The sequence below is a fragment of the Canis aureus genome, chromosome 20 (genome assembly GCF_053574225.1).
Source record: "Canis aureus isolate CA01 chromosome 20, VMU_Caureus_v.1.0, whole genome shotgun sequence".
In the NCBI taxonomy this organism is placed as follows: Eukaryota; Metazoa; Chordata; class Mammalia; order Carnivora; family Canidae; genus Canis; species Canis aureus.
Window position 1 is genome coordinate 16323413 of NC_135630.1, and position 13469 is coordinate 16336881.

A 13469-nucleotide genomic window follows, 5' to 3' on the forward strand; every position below is an offset into this window, starting at 1 on the left:
TAATTTTATGTGTGTTTTTATGAAAACTTTTAAAGAGTAAATTAATTAATCTTTCCTTATGTTTTATTCATTGTGCCTGTAATGTTCTTTTCTACCAATAAACTACGTAAATATTCAACAATATTATTTTCCATATGTTTTCTCAACTGTTTAATCTACTTTAAATGTGTTTTTATCACATTAAACATGAAATGACATATAGTAATATAGAGATATTAAAGCATGGGAGAAGTATCAGGATAACGGTTCCTTCTCACTTAAACAGAAGGCAAAAAATTGGGAACAATCTAATATTTATATGGAAAATAGCTTTTGAGACGTTAATTAATTATGACCCATTCTGACATTATTTGAAACAAAGATCATAAAGAAAATATCTTAAAAAAGAAAAAAAGAAAAAAAAGAAAATATCTGGCTTTCCTGAAATGAAAAACCATATAAAAACGTATGACATTTAATATCATAATGTATAGTCCTAGTACATATATTATATACTTTTTTATTTTTGTTTATTTGGGATATCTAGTTTCTTTTTCATTGTTAGTTTTCTGGAAATGCTGACTTTAATGACCTTTATAAATAAAGCTCTAAATACCATTCGTATATTGGTAAATACCTGTTGAAGTTTAAATCAAGCACTACTAATCTTTTCACTCTTCCTATAACCCAAATAACTACAGTATTTTTATTTGATCATAAATTATTTTCTGTATTGCCCAAGATTATTTTTACAACCTCTTGATAATAAAATGCATCTTATCAAGTTCTTCTCTCACATTCTTCTCTCTGACACTGACACATTCATCAACATTAATTTATCAAACATTCATTCATTCTCTCAATGTTTTATGAATGTAATAGAAGTGCCAAGCGCAGTACTTGGCACTAGCAAAACAAAGATGAATAAGACAAAACCTTTACCTTAATTATCTACAAGTCTCTGAAAGAGATACAGACTTGCAAAAAAATAACTTGAGGGATTTAATCAAATTCTTATTAAATCACAGAGAAAAAAGTTTTAAATCTGGAAAAATCAGGAAGTGTCTCCCAAAGTAACAATATTTTAATGTGATCTTAAGATGTTCCAGGAGGAAATGCATTCCAAGCAAAGTGAACAATAGGTGCATATGCAGGGAATTAGTCCTGCTAACTATAAAAGAGGCAGGAGATGACAGATAAAATCTATAGAGGTCTAAATGTTAAACACTATATATCAGACTTAACCTATTTGTATAGATATTTTATTATTAATAGTAAAATCATTCAAGTTAGGAAAAATAATTAGCATATAACTTGGGAAAATATATACGAGGAGTAAAAATTATTATATAGCTATTCTAATAGTCCAGATGAGAGAAGATGAGGTCAGAGTTAACACTCGGTCAATAGATATGAATCAAATGATATTGAGATGCCAGATTTTATAGCATTTAGTCACCAATTTGTAAGAATGAGATGAAGAGAAAAAAAGAGTACCAAAACTGAGTAATGGATATGAAACAATAACACAAAATTTGGTTTGGTTGACCAAGTTGTGAAATAGCTAAAGATGAGAATCCCAGTAACTAAGGAAATTAAAGGTTTTCATTGGAAGTGTTGGTATTAGTTCAGTTTTCTACATGATGAATTTGACATTAAACTACAGCTTCCGGATACTTTTTTTTTGAAATGTATATCTGGTATTTTGGAGTGATTTTGTGGTTTCAAGATCTATCATCTATCTATCTATCTATCTATCTATCTATCTATCTATCTATCTATCATCTATCTATCTATCCATCCATCTATCATCTATCTATCAATATACATATTTATTGAATACCTATCATATACCTTGTTATGGACTAAATGTTTATGCCCCTCCAAAATTCACATTTTGAAACCCGAATCCTCAGTGTGATGGTATTTGAGGGTTGGTCATTTCTAAAGTAATTAAGTAATGAGTGTGAAGTCCTACTGAAGGGTTAGTGTCTTTATAAGAAGACACAGGAAAGAGTCTTCTTTCCCCCATTCCCACCATGCAAGGATACTATAAAGATGGGTATCTGCAAACCAGAAAGAATCTCTCATAGGACACCGATCTGTCAGCACCTTGATCTTGGATGTGTAGGCTCCAGAACTGTAAGAAATAAATGTTTGTTATTTAAGCCACCCACCCCATTGTATTGTTATAGAAGCCCAAACTAATACATGTTTTTCCTATATTAAATTCAGTGATGAACAAAAGAGATGGATTCTCTTCCCTCCAGTAGCTTATATTCAATTTGGGAGGAAAAATAATAATACACAAATAAATAAACAAGGTAAATTCAGATTGTGTGATACACATTTAGAAAAAAAATGAAAACTTTCAATGTGGTACAATATGAAAAAAAAAAAAAAAAAAAAAAGCAAAGACCCAACTCAACAACAATGAAGGGATAGTTTACTCCAAGAGGATCTCTCTGGAGGTTACACTGGAACTGATACTGAAATCATGATAGAAGGTTCTTCTGGAAAGAAGCAAGTGCAAATGTAATTGTGTGTGAAATGTGATCTCGGAACAGTTACCTTAGTTCAGGTTCCCATGAAACAGATATTAGAAATGCAGGAAATCACGGAGAGTTGATCTAAGGTACAGCACATGTTGGGGAGTAAAAGAAGAGGAAGTGTGCAGTGAGAAGTTGAACTGCAATAGAGTTAAGAGCTCTGTGAGGAGCTATGAAGCTAGGATGGCTTGCCTGTACAAAAAAGCCAGGTCTGTATACACCTGTCTTTGCACTTGGGTTTCATTCAGAAAGGACACAATCTTGAGTGAAGTGACTCTCTCTGAATGAAGGCAATTTCTGGAAGAGGCTAAGCTGTAGGCCTTAGGAGCCAATGTTCACAGCAGCTGAGAAAATAGGGACCTAGTCCTGAAGAGGGGCATAGAGAGCACCATAACATCCACTACAGCAGATGAGGACCATGGTGAAGTGGCTGGAGTCTATGTTTAGTATCTACATGAGTATTTCAAGCAAGTGTTTGTTCTGATCTGAGTTATAGTTTTAAAAAAACGTTCCTGGCTATTGTGTATAGAAATCTGAGAAGGAATTAATGTGAAATATGAAAGACAAGTGAGGAGTAGAATATTTGAGTACTCCAGGTGTGTGATGATGGTGACTTAGTCAAGGGTAACGAGAGTAGACAGGCAATAATTAGAAGCTAAAGCTGTGGGCTGGAACTAATTGAATCTCTCAGAGAAAGTGTTAAGCCAAGAGAATTAAGGCTAGAACTCTGGAGAACAACATTGCTTTAGTCAGCAGAGAAAGAAGCAATAAAATATAAAAATAAAAGGACTGGCAGAAGGTGAGTAAACTGAGGCAGAAGGTAAGAGAGAGACATCATGTAAATATTAGAAGTTTTGTGTTTCAACAAGGAGAAAATGATTAACTATATCAAATGCCTCAAGATAAATATAAAATAAAGGCAGAATTTTCCACTTGGTAAATTTGCCCATAGTAGTTTCATACATGTGATGGCATGGAAGACACTGTAGTAGTTGGAAAAGAAAATGGTAAGGGAAGGTAAGAGAGAGCACTGGCTCTCTCTGGAGAGTAACCAGCTATAGGTGAATGGAAAGCAAAAGATTTAATTAAAGTGACAAAGCAAGGAAAGCATTTTTAGTTTACTTTTATGTGTTTGTTTTTTAAAAAATAGATATCTGACTGGGTTTTCTAGCACACACACGCACACACACACACACACAAACGCACACACCAAAAACTCAGAATACAAAGAATTGATGAAGGTTAAGTTAATGACAAAACAACATTTGTCTCCATAATATGATCTTTGTGGTAAAGATCAGGGATTAATTGGATATATGTGGGGTTGGGAAGGATTATAAGGGAAAAAAGTTCACATCAAATTAATCCTATTTCCTTGGAGAAGTAAAAGACAAAATTGAAAGGTTATCATAAAACATTATGAAATGATTATATCATGATATAACGAGCAGTTGGAGTTTTACAAAAACATTAACACTAAGGATGATATCAGTTATGTTAAGATTTGCAATAAAACATCCAACCCTCAACAAACTAAAAAATATCATCTTTATCCCGAGAAAACTTGTAAGCAGAGATAGAAAGTGTGGGCAAAGACTGCCTTTATATGCATGAGCCACTGTGCTCACTTATTAAATTATCTAAGACAATTAAAAACTCATTCAAAATTTGCATTCTTTGTTTGATGGAGTCTCCTCTTTCCATTGCTTGATTACTTTCTCAGCAGTCAATACTGGCTTTCCATAGTCATAACACATATAAACTCAGTAAGAGATAATAGCTTCTACATGTAAATGTGCATCTACAACTTCCCTATTCATTGCATAATTTTATTGGTATTTAGGATAAATAGTAAGTTCAATATGTGTTTACTAGACTTAGAGTAGTCTAGACAACTCACAAAATAGAGTTATATCAGAATATTTGTGATTTCCATTTAAATGCCTGAGAGTTCACTTGTAATGGGAGATATGGATGCATTTTAGTATGGCATTTTTATTTCGTAATTTTTTAGTAGAATCATTTCTTTTCTTAGCAATATAGCATATTAAAGTACTGTAGCATAAATTATTACACATAAAAGTTGATTTAAAAGAGCCTATGGAAATGATAAAAACTATTTATCTCCTTTGGCTCTTAAAACCTTGAATGAGCTATTAATATTGGCTGAAAATTCAACTATTATGCTACCAATAATTTCTGAGATATAAAAACAACTTAGATGGTATGATTTATAACATAAAGCCTACCTGATTATAAAAGTTACTTTAATATCAGATATTATATATTAATATTAAAATGCATGGAAGAATGACAGAAAGACCATTACAAAATTCTATTTTGGATATTATAATAGAGATAATATGCTGCAATTTAGTTTAATGAGTTGCAATTAAGAAACTGTTTTAAGAGTTGCATGTGATTTCTTTTAATTATTAGTTATTAGTTGTTCCTGCATAAGTGTATTTAAAATCACAGTATTTGAACTGTGCTACATGATAAAAACTCTTTAATATATTAACATCTCTTATGGACTATAGATCAGCAAAATTTAAAAAGAAACACAGTACTTTAATTTCCATTACTTATGAGAAGAATATGATAATTTAAGGAACCTATTACATGTCCAATGGAGAAAACACATTCATATATATATATATATATATATATATATATATATATATATATATATAAAATTTGGGGATATTTTGACAAAAACTAAGGGTATATTGAATATTTATCCATTCAAAAGGTAGCTCAACTTAATAGTCATCTCAAATCAAATATTTAAAGTACCTGATTAACTAAATGACTTCCTATTTTTGTTGGTTAGGGTTGTCTTAACAGAATATCTCAAATTAGGTGGCTCAAACAAGATAAATTTATTATCTCACAGTTCTGGAAGGTAAAAGTCCAAGATCAAGATGCTGTCAAGATTGGTATCTGATGAGGCCTCTCTTTCTGGATTGTAGATAACCACCTTCTCTTTATGTCTTCACATGATCTTTTCTTTATACATGTGTAGATAGATTGTCAGTGTCTCTTCCTCTTTTTATAAGAACACCAGTCCAAACAGACCAGTATCTATGACCTCATTTGGCCTTAATTACCTCCTTAAAAGCCCATCCTGAAATATAGTTACCCTGGGGATTAGGGCTATAAAATATGACATTTGAGAGAAACAGCATTCAGTGGATAACACGATGCTAAATAATTTTTCACAGCTAGGTGAAGAAAATATTATTATAGGATCCCATGACAATCAGAACACATTTCTATTTCGTCTCAGAGGAAGAGGAAAACCCACTGAATTAGCTTTGATTTTGGAATTGAAAAAAGAAATATTTCTTGCCTTCATCCTATAGTGCACATATAGCTTTGAAAAGTTAAAAAAAATGTGTAAAAGATAAAAGCAGTATTGTTATATTTCATGTTGTTCAGATATATAATAAATCATGAGCTGACTAACTGCCAAAGCAAAGACACAGTTTTACTAAGTGGGGAAAATATCTTAATGCCTGAAAGACTAAAAATAAAATCTTGATTAAACTTCCTGTGAAAAATTCTGTCTAATTTAATATCATACTAGAATATTTGATCACAGATATTGATAGAAGACATAAAATACTGCAATAAAGCATTTAATACTTTTTAAAGGCAGACTGACACATGCAGCACTTCATTTGGGTATGTCTGGAGTCTTGGAGGCTTGACTGCCCTACTTTGTCCTACAAATGGACCCTTAGAACTTGTTTGGAGGTTCTATCATGAAAACATGGCTACTGTATACCATTGACCAAAAAATGGTCCTCTTCTATCAGGGAAGATCTTCCTCTTCCACCCAGTGCAAAACTTTGGGAGAGACACACACAGAGGTGTGAGAGAAGAAGGGGACACCCACTTAGCCAGCCCAATCAGCTGATTCAACCCTGGTGATCAATGGGGTGACACATGTCACAGCCAAACAACCTCACTTCTACATTCAACATCCTTAATGCCATATATTTACCATTCATGCTATATTTTATACTAAAAAGTGTATACTTTAAAATTCATATAAAAGAAAACTTATTATACAAAACCATCTTTCCTCAAATTATAGTTCTATGAAAAATTGTGTAATTCCTTAAATTATAGTTATATTAAAAATTGTGTAAAAAGTTGTTTAAATTCTTTCCCTACAGCTCTCTTTGTTTATTGAGGCATCAGAGCACTTAACATAGACCTTTATGCATACTGAAAACTCAATAAACATAGGTTAAAAGATGAATATATTTTGTCATGACTACGTTTATGTGATGGGTCATGCCATTTGTACCCATGTGTTCTAGAACTTTTTGAAAATTATTTCTTGCACCATGCACATTCCTTGATATCATCAACTGACACTGTACATTTTGTAATTTTCATATGGAGATGCTTCTTATTTCCTCACCTAAGTTAAACTTTCTTTGTGATGGTGTCTCCAAATAAGCTCACCCAATTATGTTAACGCTTCTACTTCATATAACATATTGCATACTATTAATGTCCACAGAATACTGTTATTATTAGCATTGGTGCTATTAACTAGATTAGTACCCCTATTACTAAATACTAAGTAGTATTAATACCATGTGTGTATGTGTGTAAATCCTCACCAAAGATGGAAGCTGTGATATCTACTCATTCATTTTTTAAGATTTTATTGATTTATTCATGAGAGACACAGAGAAAGAGAGAGGCAGTGACACAGGTAGAGGGAGAAGCAGGCTCCATAACAGGAGCCTGACATGGGACTGGATCCCGAGTCTCCAGAATCACACCCTGGGCTGAAGGTGACTCTAAACCACTGAACCACCCGGGCTGTCCATGTTTTTTTGTTTTGTTTTGTGTTTAATGCTACTCAATTTTATGTTCTACAATGGCTAGATATTCACTAACAGCTACCATAGCAAAAGTTTCAATTCAGTTATGTAAAGTTTAACATGAAAGGAGATGATTTAGAAGAAGGGTCATAATAATGCAAGAACAAACCCATCAAACACAGCCCTATTTCCTATGCATCATTCTTCGAGAGATTTGGTTTTGTTTTGCTTTCCTCCTCAGAATTTTGCTGAAATTTCTTTTTTTTTTTTTTTTTTTTTTTTTTTTTTTTTTTGCTGAAATTTCTAATCATTCATTACCTTTATTTCTACAGTTGCCTTTTGAGTCAAATAGCGTATTTCGAAGAATACTATTCCACCAGCATGTGAACAAATAATAACATCATGATATAATCATACTCTTGAGCACATGACTTAACTTATTTAATGTGATGTATGCCAAAATAATTTGCTCATATAACCATTTCTGATTCTTCAGAACCCATGTTTTGAGTAACATATTTGAGAAACTATAGGTATACAACTCAAATCCATTTCCTGCATTATGGTACATGGATGAAGAACATTCTGCTGAATATAATAGAATTACATTAAATTAGGCCTTTCCAAGACCACAAAACCTTCAACTTATGCAAAAACACCTTTCAGCAAATTATTCCATAAGACAGGGAAAATTTCAAGGTAATTCGGTGCATAAATAAATACCAGAGAGTGAAAGCTTGAAGTGGACAAGACCTTTCTCAATGATAAAGTGCATGAAATTTCTAATACTATGTATGTAACATCCTAATTCACTTCCTTCTCAAAACATATAAAACATTTAAGTAGGTAAGGAGATTGAATTAGAGAAAAAAAATGCAAGTCCAGAGTAAAACTACACATCTTATAATGAATGAGGCAGTCATTTTTGTACAAGTATAGAATCATACCATTTTCATGGTATGTTTATCGTGGTAAATTCTCTGCAAACTAAAAAACAGTAACAAAACAATAATAATTGTTTTCTCACCATATGTGTAAGACTATTCCTAAATGTATAAGTTAGCAAGGATATTCTATGTGTGGAATGATGAGAATTAGAAAAATTAACACAATCATAAGTTTTAAAGGATTCACTCCGGCTGCTGTGGGAAAACTATCAGGAGTCAGTTGTGTGAGAGTTTGAAGCATACAACGAGTTAGAAGCTAAGCAGCTCTCCATGGGAGATTTCATATTTGCTTTTACTAAGATATTAGATGTACAGGAAAACAAAAATAAAAACATGTAAGCACACATGGGCTTTATTTTAAGAAAAGTCACCAGTATTTTTTGATGGATTGGATAAATAAAGTGAAAACATGAGTTCAACATGATCATTCTAAAGCTTTTCACATGAACAACTGGGTGAAAAGAAATGACAGTTACTTAAATGAGGCAGTCTAGGGAAGCAATAGCTTTTGGAGATTAAAGAATCAATTACATATAATTTTATTTATTAATTTGAGAGAAAGAGAGAGAGAGAGTGTGTGTGTGTGTGCACAAGTAGGGGCATGGAGGGACAGAGGGAGAAGGAGAAGAAGACTTTCTGCTGAGCAGGGGCTCAATCCCAGGACCCTGGGATCACGACCTGAGCCGAAGGCTGACACTTAACCCTTAACCGATTGAGCCACCCAGGTACCTCAAATCGAGAACATTTTTAGCATGTTTTAAACATATTATGTTGAAGATACCTTTAGGAATCATAGTCAATCAAACACTAGATTTATAGCATATGATAAAGGTGAAAATATCATTATAGTTTTTAAAAGAAATTTCACAAATATGGATTTAAGGAATTAGTTCTAAACTCAGATATAAATAGGAAAGCTAATATTTCCTTACAAAAGAAAGGAAGATGTTAGTAAAAAAAAATTGATATGCAATAACAACTGGAGTAATTTGTTCAGTCACTCCATACATGTGGCTACTATGGCCTATGTATTATATTAACTCTTAGTAATTCTAATATAGGCAACACTGATCAAGAATTTCCCCTTAGATATCAGAATCTAGCGATAAAAACAAAAATTTATTATATTCCTTGATAAAAACAGGCAAGGATTTATAAGAAAGAATAATAATGAGAACACCCCCTTCTCATGGTGGAAGGAGAATAATTTGGAGGTGACCCCATCATGTAGGAGGGAAGAGTAGAAGGCAAAGACTCTGGGAGGATTTCATGGGGCAAAACAAAATTTTATCACTCAAAAAATGTAGTGCTGAAGTGGCATGCATTTAGTTTTGCTAAAATGTTCTGATTTGAAGCTAGGTAGTAAAATGCTTAAAGGTAGATTCACAAGAGAAAGAATTAAGAGGATATGTGGTAAATGTGGGAAGAGAATGGAAGTGGAGAGGCTACGGCTGCAATTTTGCCAGAAGTGCAACATGCTCCTTACTTCCTTAGGGTGAAAATAGAATGTTCGTTTTAGTACTCATTGTAGAGTTAAAACCCAAAATATGACAGAGGCCCCTTAATATTTCTTTTTAAAAGTGTATTCCCTTGGTCCTTGAAACCCTGCTATAAAATTACTAATTAATATTTGGCAAAGAATTTGGAAAGGTGTATATTCCCAGACATGCCATAAAACATCTTGGTTAGAATGTAAAATCAAGGCTACAGTACACCCATTAAAAGGATTTATAACTGCGTTTTAACTTAGAGTGGAGATGGAAAGAACACCAGACAGCTGTTAAGGGGTTGAGAGCAGAAAATATGCTCCACTATTCATCAAAAAAGAAGGCGCTAGGGGTATAGAATTTGTTTTAAGTTGCTGGAAGATGTTAAGCATTAAACAAGCTTAGAATTGATATTTTGAAATTGGAACATAATTTGTGATTCAACAGATAATCTAATATGGTGAAACACCAAGGAATATTTGTAATAGAGATGTTTACTTATGAAACAATGATAGAATTATATTTGATATTTTAATATATTACACTAAATTGGGAAAGAGGAGAGTTACTCCCCCAAAAGAAGAATTTTAAAACAGAAAGGCATCATTGAAATGAGGATAGACAGGTACAGCTTGGAGCCTTTGATACATAATTTAAGTGTCATTTTTCAACTCCAATGGTTGCTCATCAAAAGAATTAAGTGTCGTTTTTCGACTCCAATGGTTGCTTATCAAAAGAATTGCTTGGTTTAGGAATAAAGATACGTTACAAAGCATCAAATATATAATAAAATTTTACTCAGGAACTTGTCATTTATAGATACAAAAAAGTTAGCATAAATGTTTTTGCAGAATTAATATATTTTATACACACAAAAATAGAAGTATATGCCATGGTTGAATTTCATACAAGTTATCTTTCTGTGTCATCTAAAATATTATGTGTTACCAGATTTCAAAGATTAGCATTAATTGAGAAAAGTTGAGAATTTTAAAATACATAGTTTTTAACACTTCAAATTCTAGAATTAGGTAGAAAATACCTTTTTGCAAGGAACTGACCAAATTATGAGCTTCTGTGAAGGAATTTTCATACTACTACTACTACTACTACTACTACTATTACCATAGACATTAATACTATTACTGCTACTCCCACCACTATTAATATTATTACATCCATTAAAGATAGCAACTATAATAGCAAACATCTCTTGTGTTCACTGTATTTTCGATACTATGATGAAAATTTTAAGTATGCTATTTTTTATAAAAAATTCATTATCAGGTGGAGATTATTATTATTTTCATTGTATAGGTAAAGAAATGTGCCCAATCATTTGACTAGTAAAGACCAAAGCCTGTATCTAAACCCAAAAGTTTCTTTTATCATAGTCTAAGCATACTCTCCACTACAAGACTGACCTTTCATTCATAGGCCACTGTTGAGAGGATGTATACCACATTTTCCTAATGCAAATCAAAACACAAGGAGAAAACGGAAGAGGTCACATCAAAGTATTGAGAAGTATTTTGAAGTTTTTGCATTTAGGTAAATTTTGCTAAAAGATTTCTTTTAATAATCAGTTAATATACATTTCAAAAAAGAAAAACACATTGTTCTCTTAGTATTAAAATGCCAAGAACTGCTGAATATAAGGCTAATCAATACACTTAGACCCAACTGCCAAACTTTATAAAGTTTGTTTAAATAGTTCAACTCATTATATAAATATAGAGAGCATCAAACCAGACTCTGTTGAGCTATCCCACTGATTTAGACAGTTATCCGTAATGAAGCAGTAATATGGGATTATGACAGGCAAGGTATTTTGAGATTTCTGACAAATTCTCATGAGGATTAAGACCCTATTAATCAAACATAACAAAAATTCTAGAATATCAAAGGTGAATGGCATTTCCAAGTGAAAGAATGTCCCACATAATTCTACAGAGCTTTGTCACATATACTTTGAGAGGATTCCAGAGTCACATATGTTAATTGGTTACTATAAAGGCAGTAGAGACTTGCTTCTTTTACAAAAGAATATTTCATTGGAAGTCAGTCCTTCAAACACTCACTGTAAATTATCTGTGGCCAAAGCCACAATAGTTTTTCACCCACTCATGTCATATCCCTGAAAGTTATAGTCATTCCTCAAGTGATATAGTTACTAGGAATGCACATTTATTTGTTTAAAAAAATGGATAAATCACATATAGCTGACACACATTTTAACAACATTCTAGCTCATTAAGTATCTTTAACAAAGATAAATGGCATTGAGGTTTAAAGGTGTGTAAATTTTAAAAATATGTTTCTCTTTATGGATAGTTAAAATTAATTATAAGAAGAAATAAATGTAATGGGAGAGAGAAAGGATACGAGGAATGAGAGAAGGAGAGAGGGGACAGAAGAAAAGAAAGAAGGAGGGAAAAAGGGAAGGAAAGAACTGAAGGAAGGAAAGAAGAGAGGGAGGGAAGGAGGAAGAAAAAAAGACAGAGAACTTGAGATTCTAGTGAGTTTCCAGATGCCCTAGTCTTTATACTCTTCAATGGACTAAAGTCAGGTCAAGGCAAAGACTAATAGGCAATTAGCACATGCTTTTTAAAAAGCTAAAATTCAAATCTATATTTTACTAAAATCAGTATAAAAATCCAATAAAATAAAAAAAGACATTGGAATATCTATTTATGGGACTATACTTCCCTGACTAACTTAAATGTCTTACCTATTAATTATTTCCCACATTTTTTAATTGTTACCATTATTAATTTTTTTAAAGGAATCTCTATGCCCAGCATGGGGCTTGAACTCACAAGCCTGAGATAAGTCACATGCTTCACCAACTGAGCCAGCCAGGTACCCCCCACATATCTTTTTTAATTAACTGCAGTTAATGTTGACATTTCCGGGTATTTACCTTTTATTCTTCCATAGTGTTTAGTAAGAGGTCTTGCTATTAAAAACAAAACAAAGATTCTCAATATATTTATTAATTTGATCATTCAAAATTAAATAAAAAGATTTCGTACTTTAAGTAGGCAATCCTCTAGAATGTTCTATTTCGGTTTAATTGTGTTAGTCTTTAAAGACATTATAAATCTAGTTTCTTGCAGGTTGAACCATCTGTTAATGGGTCTCAGATTAAGCTAGGAATTTCCTTCATAGGTAAGGGATCACAGGATGCAACAGGATACAACACAGTAGGTATTTAATAAAAGCTGAAAGATTATATCTCACTTTTGTAGAGATTGGCATGTTATGTCTTCAATCCGTTTCCTCTTCAATAGTAATAAAAATTCTGGAGAGTTCTGATTTTTCAGTATTAAAGGATACACTTCATACTTTCTCTTGCAGTAAGTATGATGATGTCACTATGTAACAGTGTTTGGTGGAACCATACAGGCATATCTATTAGAAAACAGCTAAGAGGGAGTATGTGCCTGGGAGGCTCAGTCCTTAAGTGAGTGACTCTTGATTTCAGCTTAGGTCATGATCCTGGGGCATATTGAGCCCCGTCTTGGGCTCCATGCTTATCATAGCTCCCTAGTCAGGACCTGCATTTGAAACTCACTGCTCAATTACATCTATGTTCTCCCATTTACCATCATATGTATCTTCTGAAATATTTTAGACACCATTAATCATATTTTCTAT

General features: G+C 32.5%; 1 long non-coding RNA gene across 2 annotated transcripts in view; it reads right to left on the bottom strand.

The window, feature by feature from the left end:
- The window catches only part of LOC144291494 (uncharacterized), a 57490-nt gene extending 44231 nt beyond the window's left edge, over positions 1-13259 (bottom strand). The window contains exons 1-4 of one of the 2 annotated variants that reach the window (XR_013358778.1): positions 13053-13259; positions 12733-12768; positions 11234-11278; positions 484-2119 (exon numbers count right to left, since the gene is read on the bottom strand). This is a non-coding gene — a long non-coding RNA (uncharacterized LOC144291494). Of the gene's footprint in view, positions 1-483; positions 2120-11233; positions 11279-12732; positions 12769-13052 lie in introns of those variants that run through there. The other variant, XR_013358779.1, reaches the window with a different exon arrangement.
- Positions 13260-13469: the final 210 nt, after the last annotated feature.